The 15,000-nt window shown below is 60.0% G+C and overlaps 1 non-coding gene across 1 annotated transcript; it reads right to left on the minus strand.

Annotated features, from left to right (window-relative positions):
* Positions 1 to 3,860: 3,860 nt before the first annotated feature.
* LOC131870675 (5S ribosomal RNA) lies at positions 3,861 to 3,979 on the minus strand. The gene has a single exon (XR_009368979.1). It is a non-coding gene; the product is annotated as a 5S ribosomal RNA (ribosomal RNA).
* Positions 3,980 to 15,000: the final 11,021 nt, after the last annotated feature.

The following is a 15,000-nucleotide window of genomic DNA, read 5'->3' on the forward strand; positions in this document are numbered from 1 at the left end:
AAAATCTCGTTTTTTTTTGCCTTTTCTGGAAATTAGTGAAGGCAGCGCATCAAAGGTGCGCAACGCTGGTGCGAACCTGGGAGCGCTCCGATGTGTGCTCCAAGGTGCGGCGTGCACGAAGTCGGACCCCGGTTTGCCCCGGGTGCGCACCTCGCGTGCACCTTGGTGCGCACACCTTGGCTGGGTTGCGCGCCCTGGTGGGCACCATGGTGCGCACCAAGGAGCGCTCCGAAGTGTGCTCCAAGGTGCGGCGTGCACGAAGTCGGAGCCCGGTTTGCCCCGGGTGCGCACCTCGCGTGCACCTTCGCCGCGGTGGGCACCATGGCGTGCACGAAGTCGGAGCCCGGTTTGCCCCGGGTGCGCACCTCGCGTGCACCTTCGCCGGGGTGGGCACCTTGGTGTGCAGACCTTGGCTGGGTTGCGCGCCCTGGTGGGCACCATGGTGCGCACCAAGGAGCGCTCCGAAGTGTGCTCCAAGGTGCGGCCTGCACGAAGTCGGAGCCCGGTTTGCCCCGGGTGTGCACCTCGGGTGGGCACCTTGGTGCGCATGCCTTGCCTGGGCTGCGCACCAGGGCGGGCTCAAGATGGCACCCGCGTTCCTTTTTTTTCACTATCTTTCAAAACGGAAATTTTAAAATCTCATTTTTTTTTGCCTTTTTCTGGAAATTAGTGAAGGCAGCGCATCAAAGGTGCGCACCTCGCTGCCCACCACGGTGCGCAACGCCGGTGGGCACCCGGGAGTGCTTCGAAGTGTGCTCCAAGGTGCTGCGTGCACGTTGTCGGAGCCCGGTTTGCCCCGGGTGCGCACCTCGCGTGCACCTTCGTCGGGGTGGGCACCTTGGCTGGGTTTGCCCCGGCTGCGCTCCGAAGCGGGGTTATTGGAGCGCCGCCTCTTTTTTTGTCGGAGCGTTTGGTGGGGTTTCTCGCATTGGCTCTTCCGAGGCCCGGTTGCCACCCTGGCGCGCACGAAGTCGGAAGTAGGGTTAATTGCCCGGGTGCGCACCTTTGCCAGGGTGGGCACCTTACCTGGGCTGCGCACCAGGGCGGGCTCAAGATGGCACGCGCGTTCCGTTTTTTTCACTATCTTTCAAAACGGAAATTTTAAAATCTCCTTTTTTTTTTGCCTTTTCTGGAAATTAGTGAAGGCAGCGCATCAAAGGTGCGCACCTCGCTGCCCACCTTGGTGTGCTCTGAGGTGCGCACCCGGGAGCGCTACGAAGTGTGCTCCAAGGTGCGGCGTGCACGTTGTCGGAGCCCGGTTTGCCCCGGGTGCGCACCTCGCCTGCACCTTGGCCGGGGTGGGCACCTTGGCTGGGTTTGCCCAGGGTGCGCTCCGAAGCGGGGTTACTGGAGCGCCCCCTCTTTTTTTGTCAGAGCGTTTGGTGGGGTTTCTCGCATTGGCTCTTCCCAGGCCCGGTTGTTGGGTGCGCTCCCACCCTGGCGCGCGCGAAGTTGGAAGTTGGGTTAATTGCCCGGGCGCGCACCTTCGCCAGGGTGGGCACCTTGGTGCGCACACCTTGGCTGGGCTGCGCACCAGGGCGGGCTCAAGATGGCACCAGCATTCCCTTTTTCTCACTATCTTTCAAAACGGAAATTTTAAAATCTCGTTTTTTTTTTGCCTTTTATGGAAATTAGTGAAGGCATCGCATCAAAGGTGCGCACCTCGCTGCCCACCTTGGTGTGCTCCGAGGTGCCCACCACGGTGCGCAACGCCGGTGCGAACCCGGGAGCGCCCCGATGTGTGCTCCAAGGTGCGGCGTGCACGAAGTCGGACCCCGGTTTGCCCCGGGTGCGCACCTCGCGTGCACCTTGGTGCGCACACCTTGGCTGGGTTGCGCGGCCTGGTGGGCACCATGGTGCGCACCAAGGAGCGCTCCGAAGTGTGCTCCAAGGTGCGGCGTGCACGAAGTCGGAGCCCGGTTTGCCCCGGGTACGCACCTCGCGTGCACCTTCGCCGGGGTGGGCACCTCGGCTGGGTTGCGCGCCCTGGTGCGCACCAAGGAGCGCTCCGAAGTGTGCTCCAAGGTGCGGCGTGCACGAAGTCGGAGCCCGGTTTGCCCCGGGTGCGCACCTTCGCCGCGGTGCGCACCATGGCGTGCACGAAGTCGGAGCCCGGTTTGCCCCGGGTGCGCACCTCGCGTGCACCTTCGGCGGGGTTGCGCGCCCTGGTGGGCACCATGGTGCGCACCAAGGAGCGCTCCGAAGTGTGCTCCAAGGTGCGGCGTGCACGAAGTCGGAGCCCGGTTTGCCCCGGGTGCGCACCTCGCGTGCACCTTCGGCGGGGTTGCGCGCCCTGGTGGGCACCATGGTGCGCACCAAGGAGCGCTCCGAAGTGTGCTCCAAGGTGCGGCGTGCACGAAGTCGGAGCCCGGTTTGCCCCGGGTGCGCACCTCGCGTGCACCTTCGCCGCGGTGGGCACCATGGCGTGCACGAAGTCGGAGCCCGGTTTGCCCCGGGTGCGCACCTCGCGTGCACCTTCGCCGGGGTGGGCACCTCGGCTGGGTTGCGCGCCCTGGTGCGCACCAAGGAGCGCTCCGAAGTGTGCTCCAAGGTGCGGCGTGCACGAAGTCGGAGCCCGGTTTGCCCCGGGTGCGCACCTCGCGTGCACCTTCGCCAGGGTGGGCACCTCGGTGCGCACACCTTCTCAATGTTTTCTTGCCTTTTCTGGAAATTGGTGAAGGCAGCGCATCAAAGGTGCGCACCTCGGTGTGCTCCGAGGTGCGAACCCGAGAGCGCTCCGAGGTGCCCACGAAGTCGAAAGTCGGGTTAATTGCATTGTTTTCCCCGGGTGCGCTCCGAGGTGCGCAACATCGGCGCGCACCAAGGAGGGCTCCGAAGTGTGCTCCAAGGTGCGCACGATGGCGTGCACCTCTGGTGCGCACGATTCGGAGCTCGGTTTGACCGGGGTGCGCACACCTTGGCTGGGTTGCGCACCTTTTGTGCGCTCCAAGGTGCGCACGAAGTCGGAGCTCGGTTTGCCCCGGGTGCGCACCTTCGCCAGGGTGCGCACCTTGATGCGCACGCCTTGGCTGGGCTGCGCACCTTGGTGGGCGCCATGGTGCGCACCTTTCGTGCGCTCCAAGGTGCGCACGAAGTCGGAGCTCGGTTTGCCCCGGGTGCGCACCTTGGTGGGCGCCATGGTGCACTCCGAGGTGCCCAAGATTGGTGCGCACCAAGGAGCGCTCCGAAGTGCGCTCCAAGGTGCGCGCGAAGTCGAAAGTTGGGTTAATTGTCCGGTTTGCCTCGGGTGCGCACCTTGCGTGCACCTTCGCCAGGGTGGGCGCCTTGGTGCGCACACCTTGGCTGGGCTGCGCACACCTTGGCACCCGCGTTTCCTTCATTTTAAATTTTTTTTTTTTACAATCTCTCAAGTGGGAAATTCTATAATCTCAACTTTTTTTGCCTTTTCAGGAAACTTTTGAATGGAGCGCATCATTGGTGCGCTCCGAAGTGTGCTCCAAAGCTCTCTCCAGCTGCGTGCACCTGCCCCGGCCGCGCACCCGGCCCCGCCCAGCTTCGCTCACCTGTCCCGGGCGTCTGGTGCGGAACCTTAGAGTAAGAAACATCACCGTGCACCTTGGCCAACGTGCGCGACTCGACCGAGCGCGCACTGGCCGAGGTGCACACCGATTTCACCTGGGTGCGCGCGCAGCACCTCGGGCGCACCGGGGTGCGCGCACAACGCCCGGGTTGCACCGTGGCCTGTGTGCTCGGGGCGCCTCGGGTGCGCGCTCGGTGTCGCCCCCCGCGCGCGCGGTAGTGCGGGCAGCGCACCCCGGCCCGGCCCGGCCCCGACGAGAACGCAAACGGGCAAAAGGTTTATTCAAATAGCATTGCGACGCCCGGCGAAAAACTAAAAAAGGGTGCAACACCGGGACTTCCCGGGAGGTCACCCATCCCAGTACTACTCCGGCCCAAGCGCGCTTAACTGCGGAGTTCTGATGGGATCCGGTGCACTAACGCTGGTATGATCGCACCCGTTATGAGCTTGTCGCAGTGTGTACTTAGCAAACCGCGACCCACGTGCGAATCCACCCCGGCCACCCACCCCCGTCGAGGTGCACACCCTCCCTCGCGAAGTGCGCCCCGTTCGCCAAGTGTGAGCCCTGCCCGGGTGCGCGCACCTTGCTAGGGCGTCGGGTGTGCACCCGGCCCGGCCTACGTGCGTGCACCTGGAGGGGGCGTCGTGTGCGTGCAGTGTCCCGTCTGCAACGCGGTGCCCACACACCACCTCGGGCGCAACGACCTGCGCTCACATGTGGGCCGAGTGCACCTTGGTGCATGTTCGGGGCGCCTCGGGTGCACGCTCGATCTTGCCCTGGTGCACCAAGGCGCTCGGTTTGCCCCGGGTGCGCACTTGGTGCAAGGTGGGCACCCAAAATAGGGATCAAGCACCAAAACACAAGTTTCGGGATGCAAAATGGGACCCAAGGACCACAAATGCGTTCCAAGACCCATGATGGGTCCACGAGAACAAAAATGTGTTCCGAGACTTAATAAACAAATATTGGGTTTTAGGAGAAGAAACATGCTCTGATGCCCAAAACGAGAATCGACCCCGAAAAGGCCACAGGCCAAAAGTGGGATGCGAGACAAAAAAAAATGGGACCCGAGGACCAAAATTGGGTTCCCAGGTCGAAGACAGGGCAACCGGACAAGAAACGACCTCTAAGGCTCGAAATGAGTCCCGACGACTAAAACTTGACAAGAAGCACCCATCAGGCACCCAACTCGACACCCATGGGATGCCGACCCACCCGGGCTTCCACCTAGCACACCTTGGCACCCACCCACCCTCGCACCCAACCTCGCACCCAACTTAGCACCTTTGAACCCACATTGGCACTCACCCTGACCCTGGCACCTTGGAACCCACATTGGCACTCACCTTGACCCTGGCACCCACCTTTGCACTCACCTTGGGACCCACCCTGGCTCCCACCTCGGCACCCACCCAGACACCCACCTTGGTTCCTTGGCACCCACCTTGGATCCTTGGCACCCACCCCGACACCCACCTTGGCACGCAACTTGGCTACTTGCCACCCACCTTGGCTCCTTGACGCCCACCCCGACAACCACCCCGTGACCTACCCTGGCTAGGGTTGGTGCACACCCACCCTGGTGCCCACCTTGGCACCCACCCTATGACCCACCTTGGCACGCACCTTAGTACCCACCCCGTTACCCACCCTAGGACCCACCCCGTGACCCACCTTGGCCAGGGTGGGTGCACCCACCCTGGTGCCCACCTTGGCACCCACCCATCCTAGCACCCAGCCTGTGACCGGGCTTGGAACCCAACCTTGCACCCGCACCCGTCTTGGCCAGTGTGGGTGCGCACCCATCCTGGCACCCACGTTGTGACACACCCTTTAACCCACGCACCCTAGCACCCACGTTGGCACCCACCTTGGAACCCAACCTAGCAACTTGGCACCCACCCCGTGACCCACCTTGGCATCCACCATAGCAGTCGCCGACTTGGCACCCACCTTGACACTTGTGGACCCACCTTGCCACTCACCCTAGCATCGACCCATCCTAGCACCCACCCTGGCACCTTTGCACCCTAGCACTCACCCATCCTAGCACCTAACCTGTGACCCACCTTGACACTCACCCTCGCACCCACCTTGGAACCCAACCTAGCACCCACCCACCCTGACACCAACCCTAGCACCTACCCACCCTTGCACCCACCCTGTGACCCATCTTGGCACCCACCCATCCTACCACTCAACCTATCACCCACCTTCTCACCCACCTTGGCATCCACCTTAGCACCCACCCACACTGGCACCTTGGCACCCACCTCGGGCAAGGTGGGTGCACACCCACCCTGGCACCCAATTTAGAACCCACCGAGCATGTTACCCACCTTGGCACCCACATTGCAGCCCACCCTAGTACCCACCCTATGACCCACATTGGCATCCACACCCTAGCACCCAGGCACCTCGACACCCGCCTTGACACCCACCCTAGCACTGAACCTGTGACCCACCTTGGAACTCACCCTAGAACCCACCCACCCTGTGAACCACCTTGGCATCCACCTTAGCACCCACCCACCTTGGCACCCACTCTAGCACTCACCCATCCTAACACCCAACTTGTTACCCACCTTGGCACCCGCCCTCGCGTCCACCTTGAAACCCACCCTAGCACCCACCCACGCAGGAGCCCACCTTGGCACCCAACCTAACACCCACGCATCCTGGCACCCAACTTGTGACCCACCTTGGAACCCACCCTAGTACCCACCTTTGAACCCACTATATCACCAACCCACCTTGGCACCCACCCTATGACCCTCTTTGGAATCCACCCTAGCACGCACCCACCCTGGCACCCACCATGGAGCGCACCCTAGCACCCACCCACCTCGGCACGCACCTCAACACCCACCTTGGTGTGCGCACTGCGCCAACCTCTCAAAGACCCTATGTGGTGCGCTCCAAAGTGTACACCTTTGGTGCGCTCCAAGGTGCGCACCTTTGGTGCACACCGAGGTGCACACCAAAGTGTGCACCGAGGTGAGCACCAAAGTGCACTCCAGGGTGCACACCAAGGCGTGCACCTTTGGTGCGGTCAATGCAAACGAATTCGGAAGTTGGGGTCGATGTCCTAATCGCTGCTGCAGACTACACGTATGAGAATCGGACAAATAGCTTTATATAGGGGAGGTGTTGCGTTTGATGGGTCGACTCCCCTGGTTGTGTGCACTGCACCAACTTCAAAGACCCTGTCTTGTTTAAGAAGTCAAAAGTTGGGGTGGATGTCCTAATCATTGCTGCAGTCTACGCATGTATGAGAATCAGACAAATAGCTTATATAGGGGAGGTGTTGCATTCGGTGGGTTGACTCCCCTGGTTGTGCGCACTGCGCCAACCTCAAAGACCCCGCATAGCAGAAGAAGTCGGAAGTCGGATTTTGGTGAGCACCAAGGCGTGCACCTTTGGTGCGGTCAACGCAGACGAATTCAGAAGTTGGGGTGGATGTCCTAATCGTTGTTGCAGGCTACACATGTATGAGAATCAGACAAATAGCTTATATAGGGGAGGTGTTGGGTTTGATGGGTCAACTCCCTTGGTTGTGCGCATTACGCCAACCTCAAAGACCTTGTTTTCGTTAAGAAGTCAAAAGTTGGGGTCAATGTCCTAATGGCTCCTGCAGGCTACACATGTATGAGAATCGGACAAATAGCTTATATAGGGGAGGTGTTGGGTTTGATGGGTCGACTCCCCTGGTTGTGCGCATTACGTCAACCTCAAAGACCTTGTTTTCGTTAAGAAGTCAAAAGTTGGGGTCGATGTCCTAATTGCTCCTGTAGACTACACATGTATGAGAATCAGACAAATAGCTTATATAGGGGAGGTGTTGGGTTTGATGGGTTGACTCCCCTAGTTGTTCGCATTACACCAACCTCAAAGACCTTGTTTTCGTTTAGAAGCCGAAAGTTGGGGTCGATGTCCTAATTGCTCCTGCAGGCTACGCATGTATGAGAATCAGACAAATAGCTTATATAGGGGAGGTGTTGGGTTTGATGGGTCGACTCCCCTGGTTGTGCGCATTGCGCCAACCTCAAAGACCCTGCATTGCGGATGAAGTCGAAAGTCAGAGTTTGGTGTGCTACAAGGTGTGGTCGAAGGTGCTCACCTAGGTGTGCACCTTTGGAGCACAGGAAAAGTGCCCTCCAAAAGTGCGCACCTTTGGAGTGCACAAAAGTGCCCTCCAAAAGTGCGCACCTTTGGAGCGCAGAAAAGTGCCCTCCAAAAAGTGCCCTCCAAAAGTGCGCACCTTTGGAGCGCAGAAAAGTGCCCTCCAAAAAGTGCCCTCCAAAAGTGCGCACCTTTGGAGCGCAGAAAAGTGCCCTCCAAAAAGTGCCCTCCAAAAGTGCGCACCTTTGGAGCGCAGAAAAGTGCCCTCCAAAAAGTGCCCTCCAAAAGTGCGCACCTTTGGAGCGCAGAAAAGTGCCCTCCAAAAAGTGCCCTCCAAAAGTGCGCACCTTTGGAGCGCAGAAAAGTGCCCTCCAAAAAGTGCCCTCCAAAAGTGCGCACCTTTGGAGCGCAGAAAAGTGCCCTCCAAAAGTGCGCACCTTTGGAGCGCACAAAAGTGCCCTCCAAAAGTGCGCACTTTTGGTGCGCACCAAGGCGCTGGTTCGGTCGTTGCAGGCGAGTTCGGAAGTTGGGGTCGATGTCCTGAGCGGAGGTGCAAACTACACAGGTGTCGGAATCGGACAAATAGCTTATATAGGGGAGGTGTATGCTTCGATGGGTCGACTCCCCAGGTTGAGCGCACCGCGCCAACCTCAAAGACCCTACGGTATGGATGAAGTCGGAAGTTGGGTCCGATGACCAATTCGATTAGTAGGTATGCTCATGAGGTCGGAATTTGGGTCCGATGACCTGCCATGTGCAGGAAGGCGAATGTTGACACTGTGCGTTGCAAGGTGCACACCAAGGCGCTGGTGCGGTCTTTTTAGTCGAGTTCGGAAGTTGGGGTCGATGTCCTGATCGGAGGTGCAAGCTACACAGGTGTGGGAATCGGACAAATAGCTTATATAGGGGAGGTGTATGCTTCGTTGGGTCGACTCCCCGGGTTGAGCGCACCGCGCCAACCTCAAAGACCCTACGGTATGGATGAAGTCGGAAGTTGGGTCCGATGACCGATTCGATATGTAGGCATACTCGCGAGGTCGGAATTTGGGTCCGATGACCTGCCACGTGCAGGAAGGCGAATGTTGGCACTGTGCGTTGCAAGGTGCGCACCAAGGCGCTGGTTCGGTCGTTGGAGGCGAGTTCGGAAGTTGGGGTCGATGTCTTGATCGGAGGTGCAAACTACACAGGTGTGGGAATCGGACAAATAGCTTATATAGGGGAGGTGTATGCTTCGTTGGGTCGACTCCCCGGGTTGAGCGCACCGCGCCAACCTCAAAGACCCTACGGTATGGATGAAGTCGGAAGTTGGGTCCGATGACCGATTCGATATGTAGGCATACTCGCGAGGTCGGAATTTGGGTCCGATGACCTGCCATGTGCAGGAAGGCGAATGTTGGGACTGTGCGTCGCAAGGTGCGCACCAAGGCGCTGGTGCCGTCGTTGCAGTCGAGTTCGGAAGTTGGGGTCGATGTCCTGGTCAGAGGTGCAAACTACACAGGTGTGGGAATCGGACAAATAGCTTATATAGGGGAGGTGTATGCTTCGATGGGTCGACTCCCTGGGTTGAGCGCACCGCGCCAACCTCAAAGACCCTACAGTATGGATGAAGTCGGAAGTTGGGTCCGATGACCGATTCGATACGTAGGCATATTGGCGAGGTCTGAATTTGTGTCCGATGACCTGCCATGCGCAGGAAGGCGGAATTTGGGTCCGATGACCGAGTTGATGGCGTGCCATGCGCAGAAAGGCGGAATTTGGGTCCGATGACCGAGTTGATGTTGATGGCCCGCCATGCACAGGAAGGCGGAATTTGGGTCCGATGACCGATTTGAAGGCGTGCCATACGCAAAAAGGCGGAGTTTGGGTCCGATGACCGAGTTGATATTGATGGCCCGCCATGCGCAGGAAGGCGGAATTTGGGTCCGATGACCTGACATACGCATGGAGTCCGACTCGGGGGCCGATGTTCGATTCGATGACTTGCATTGTGGGTAAAGTCGGAAGTTGTGGTCTTTGACCCGATTCGATGACCAGACTTCGGCTGCTTGAGAATCGGACAAATAACTTATATAGGGGAGGTAGTGTTCTCGAGCATCCTCCCCCCGTGCCCGTTTATGTCGATTGATGCTGGTGCTCGACTGGTTGGAGCGCTCGGATGCAAAAATCTTGCACCAGGATTTATCGATTGTGATGGACACGGCAAGTCTCCTGATTGCTATGCAGGAGCTCATCGTGAATCTCTATGCGGCCTTGGTATGGACTCGACCTGCGGAATGGTTCGGCAATGGTAGTCGCTCCAACACGTCCTTGCAATGGCCACAGAGGTGATTCGACTAGAGCTCCAGTCTAGCTTTTGGGTTGCTTGGCGGACTGGTATAGCCGCGATCGAGTTCCGGCCATGAACGTTTTAGATAGCTCTTGGGCTTTCTGGGACGGAAGTCGGAAGTTTGGGCTGTTGTCCGATTTGATGACCATTCTTCGGATGTGTGAGAATCGGACAAATAACTTATATAGGGGACTGTGTTGTCTCACGCAGCCCCCTCCGTGCCCCTCTATCTCGACCGATGTTGGTGCTTGAAAGGGTTGGGATCGCTCGGATTTATAAACGTGCACCACCATTTGTCGAGTGTGAGGGACGCGGCAGGTCTCCTAAATGCTATGCGGGCGCTCTCTGAGAATCTCTATCCGGCCTCGACACAGACTAGTCTTGCTGAATGGTTTGGCACTGGTAGTCGATCCAACACGTCGTTGTTGTGGCCGCCTAGGCGATTCGATTCGAGCCCCCGTCTAGCTTTTGGGTTGCTTGGCGGATTTTGCCCTATCCGCAAGTGAGCTCGGTCCCTAAACGTTCGAGAAACCCGATTGCTATGCGCCGACTCTCTTTCTTGCGAGCCTCCATCTAGCTTTTGGGTCTCTACGGAACGGAAGTCGGAATCTGGGACCGTTGTTTGATTCGACGAGGCAGACTACGGTTGTGCGAGAATCGGACAAATAACTTATATAGGGGAGGTGTTGACTGGAGCATTCTCCCCCGTGCCCCTCTAACTCGACCAATGCTGGCGCTCGAACGGTGGTAGCGCTCGGATTTTCATTGAGCGCCAGCATTGGTCGATTTAGAGGGGCATGCGAGATTCCCGAATGCTATGCGAGGGCTCTAACGGAAATGTCTATTGGTTTCGGTATGGATGCAATTGCGAGTGGTTCGGCAAAGGTAGTCGTTCCGATGCGTCCATGTCGTGGCCAAATCGATAATTCGATTTGAGCCCTCGTATAGCATTTGGGTCTCTCGATGTGATTCCGCATTCCAGTCCCTTTGGGCACTGCTTGAGCCGCATCCCAGGGGGTTCCCTTCCCAATAATCTGCCTCGCAACCCGATTGCTATGCGGTGAGGCTCCTCGGCCGCCTCGGAACTATCTGTGTATCAGACGCATCGCGGGATAAGGGGTTGGCAACGGTAGTCGCCCCAAGCGCGTCCGATGCTTGGACCACTCCGAGGCGGCCCTGAAGCCTCTTCCGTCTAGCCGTTGGGTCCTTCTCGCCGCATCCCTCGCCTCGCACCCCGATTGCTATGCGGTGAGGCTCCTCGGCCGCCTCGGAACTATCTGTGTATCGGACGCGTCGCGGGATAAGGGGTTGTCACTGGTAGTCGCCCCAAGCGCGTCCGATGCTTGGACCATTCCGAGGCGGCCCTGAAGCCTCTTCCGTCTAGCCGTTGGGTCCTTCTCGCCGCATCCCTCGCCTCGCACCCCGATTGCTATGCGGTGAGGCTCCTCGGCCGCCTCGGAACTATCTGTGTATCGGACGCGTCGCGGGATAAGGGGTTGTCATTGGTAGTCGCCCCAAGCGCGTCCGATGCTTGGACCATTCCGAGGCGGCCCTGAAGCCTCTTCCGTCTAGCCGTTGGGTCCTTCTCGCCGCATCCCTCGCCTCGCACCCCGATTGCTATGCGGTGAGGCTCCTCGGCCGCCTTGGAACTATCTGTGTATCGGACGCGTCGCGGGATAAGGGGTTGTCACTGGTAGTCGCCCCAAGCGCGTCCGATGCTTAGACCATTCCGAGGCGGACCCGAAGCCTCTTCCGTCTAGCCGTTGGGTCCTTCTCGCCGCATCCTTCGCCTCGCACCCCGATTGCTATGCGGTGAGGCTCCTCGGCCGCCTCGGAACTATCTGTGTATCGGACGCGTCGCGGGATAAGGGGTTGTCACTGGTAGTCGCCCCAAGCGCGTCCGATGCTTGGACCATTCCGAGGCGGACCCGAAGCCTCTTCCGTCTAGCCGTTGGGTCCTTCTCGCCGCATCCCTCGCCTCGCACCCCGATTGCTATGCGGTGAGGCTCCTCGGCCGCCTTGGAACTATCTGTGTATCGGACGCGTCGCGGGATAAGGGGTTGTCACTGGTAGTCGCCCCAAGCGCGTCCGATGCTTGGACCATTCCGAGGCGGACCCGAAGCCTCTTCCGTCTAGCCGTTGGGTCCTTCTCGCCGCATCCCTCGCCTCGCACCCCGATTGCTATGCGGTGAGGCTCCTCGGCCGCCTTGGAACTATCTGTGTATCGGACGCGTCGCGGGATAAGGGGTTGTCACTGGTAGTCGCCCCAAGCGCGTCCGATGCTTGGACCATTCCGAGGCGGACCCGAAGCCTCTTCCGTCTAGCCGTTGGGTCCTTCTCGCCGCATCCCTCGCCTCGCACCCCGATTGCTATGCGGTGAGGCTCCTCGGCCGCCTTGGAACTATCTGTGTATCGGACGCGTCGCGGGATAAGGGGTTGTCACTGGTAGTCGCCCCAAGCGCGTCCGATGCTTGGACCATTCCGAGGCGGCCCCGAAGCCTCTTCCGTGTAGCCGTTGGGTCCTTCTCGCCGCATCCCTCGCCTCGCACCCCGATTGCTATGCGGTGAGGCTCCTCGGCCGCCTTGGAACTATCTGTGTATCGGACGCGTCGCGGGATAAGGGGTTGTCACTGGTAGTCGCCCCAAGCGCGTCCGATGCTTGGACCATTCCGAGGCGGCCCCGAAGCCTCTTCCGTGTAGCCGTTGGGTCCTTCTCGCCGCATCCCTCGCCTCGCACCCCGATTGCTATGCGGTGAGGCTCCTCGGCCGCCTTGGAACTATCTGTGTATCGGACGCGTCGCGGGATAAGGGGTTGTCACTGGTAGTCGCCCCAAGCGCGTCCGATGCTTGGACCATTCCGAGGCGGACCTGAAGCCTCTTCCCTCTAGCCGTTGGGGCTTTCTCGCCGCATCCCTCGCCTCGCACCCTGATTGCTATGCTGTGAGGCTCCTCGGCCGCCTTGGAACTATCTGTGTATCGGACGCATCGCGGGATAAGGGGTTGGCAGTGGTAGTCGCCCCAAGCGCATCCGATGCTTGGACCATTCCGAGGCGGCCCTGCAGCCTCTTCCGTCTAGCCGTTGGGGCCATCTCGCCGCATCCCCCACCTCGCACCACGATTGCTATGCGGTGAGGCTCCTTGGCCGCCTCGGAACTATCTGTGTATCGGACGCATCGCGGGATAAGGGGTTGTCACTGGTAGTCGCCCCAAGCGCGTCCGATGCTTGGACTATTCCGAGGCGGCCCTGCAGCCTCTTCCGTCTAGCCGTTGGGGCCATCTCGCTGCATCCCCCACCTCCTCGGCCGCCTCGGAACTATCTGTGTATCGGACGCATCGCGGGATAAGGGGTTGGCAGTGGTAGTCGCCCCAAGCGCGTCCGATGCTTGGACTATTCCGAGGCAGCCCTGCAGCCTCTTCCGTCTAGCCTTTGGGGCCATCTCGCCGCATCCCTCGCCTCGCACCCCGATTGCTATGCGGTGAGGCTCCTCGGCCGCCTGGGAACTATCTTCGTATCGGACGCATCGCGGGATAAGGGGTTGTCACTGGTAGTCGCCCCAAGCGCGTCCGATGCTTGGACTATTCCGAGGCGGCCCTGTGGCCTCTTCCGTCTAGCCGTTGGGGCCATCTCGCCGCATCCCCCACCTCGCACCCCGATTGCTATGCGGTGAGGCTCTTCGGCCGCCTTGGAACTATCTTCGTATCGGACGCATTGCGGGATAAGGGGTTGTCACTGGTAGTGGCCCCAAGCGCGTCCGATGCTTGGACTATTCCGAGGCGGCCCTGCAGCCTCTTCCGTCTAGCCGTTGGGGCCATCTCGCCGCATCCCCCACCTCGCACCCCGATTGCTATGCGGTGAGGCTCCTCGGCCGCCTTGGAACTATCTTCGTATCGGACGCATCGCGGGATAAGGGGTTGTCACTGGTAGTCGCCCCAAGCGCGTCCGATGCTTGGACTATTCCGACGCGGCCCTGTGGCCTCTTCCGTCTAGCCGTTGGGGCCATCTCGCCGCATCCCCCACCTCGCACCCCGATTGCTATGCGGTGAGGCTCCTCGGCCGCCTTGGAACCATCTTCGTATCGGACGCATCGCGGGATAGGGGGCTGTCACTGGTAGTCGCCCCAAGCGTGTCCGATGCTTGGACCATTCCTAGGCGGCCCTGAAGCCTCTTCCGTCTAGCCGTTGGGGCCTTCCCGCCCCATCCCTCGCCTCGCACCCCCGATTGCTATGCGGTGAGGCTCCTCGGCCGCCTTGGAACCATCTGTGTATCGGACGCATCGCGGGATAAGGGGTTGGCACTGGCAGTCGCCCCAAGCGCGTCCGATGCTTGGACCATTCCGAGGTGGCCCTGAAGCCTCTTCCGTCTAGCCGTTGGGGCCTTCCCGCCCCATCCCTCGCCTCGCACCCCGATTGATATGCGGTGAGGCTCCTCGGCCGCCTTGGAACTATCTGTGTATCGGACGCATCGCGGGATAAGGGGTTGGCACTGGTAGTCGTCCCAATCGCATCCGATGCTTGGACCATTCCGAGGCGGCCCTGCAGCCTCTTCCGTTTAGCCGTCGGGGCCTTCCCGCCGCATCCCTCGCCTCGCATCCCGATTCCTATGCGGTGAGTCTTCTCGGCCGCCGCGGAACTATACCTGTTATTGCTACTGCATCCTTCGGCTGGTAACCTCCTCTGCCGCCTTGGAACGTTCTCTTTGTCGGACGCGTCGCGGGATAAGGGGTTGGCACTGGTAGTCGCCCCAAGCGCGCCCGATGCATAGACCGCTCCGAGTCGACCTTGCTTTCAGCCTCTCACATGCATAGACCTCTCTGAGTCGACCCTGCAGCCTCTCACGTTTAGCCTTTGGAATCTCGCCTCACAACATGATTGCTATCCTTGATGCATCCCTTGCCTCGAGCCCTGATTGCTTTCTTGGCTGCATCCCTCCTCTCCTCACAGCCCGGTTGTCATCACTGCTTCATCCGTCGCTTCATGCATTCTGGCTGCTGGGCCCTTCCCACCGCACAC

The sequence above is a fragment of the Cryptomeria japonica genome, unplaced genomic scaffold (genome assembly GCF_030272615.1).
Source record: "Cryptomeria japonica unplaced genomic scaffold, Sugi_1.0 HiC_scaffold_341, whole genome shotgun sequence".
Lineage (NCBI taxonomy): Eukaryota > Viridiplantae > Streptophyta > Pinopsida > Cupressales > Cupressaceae > Cryptomeria > Cryptomeria japonica.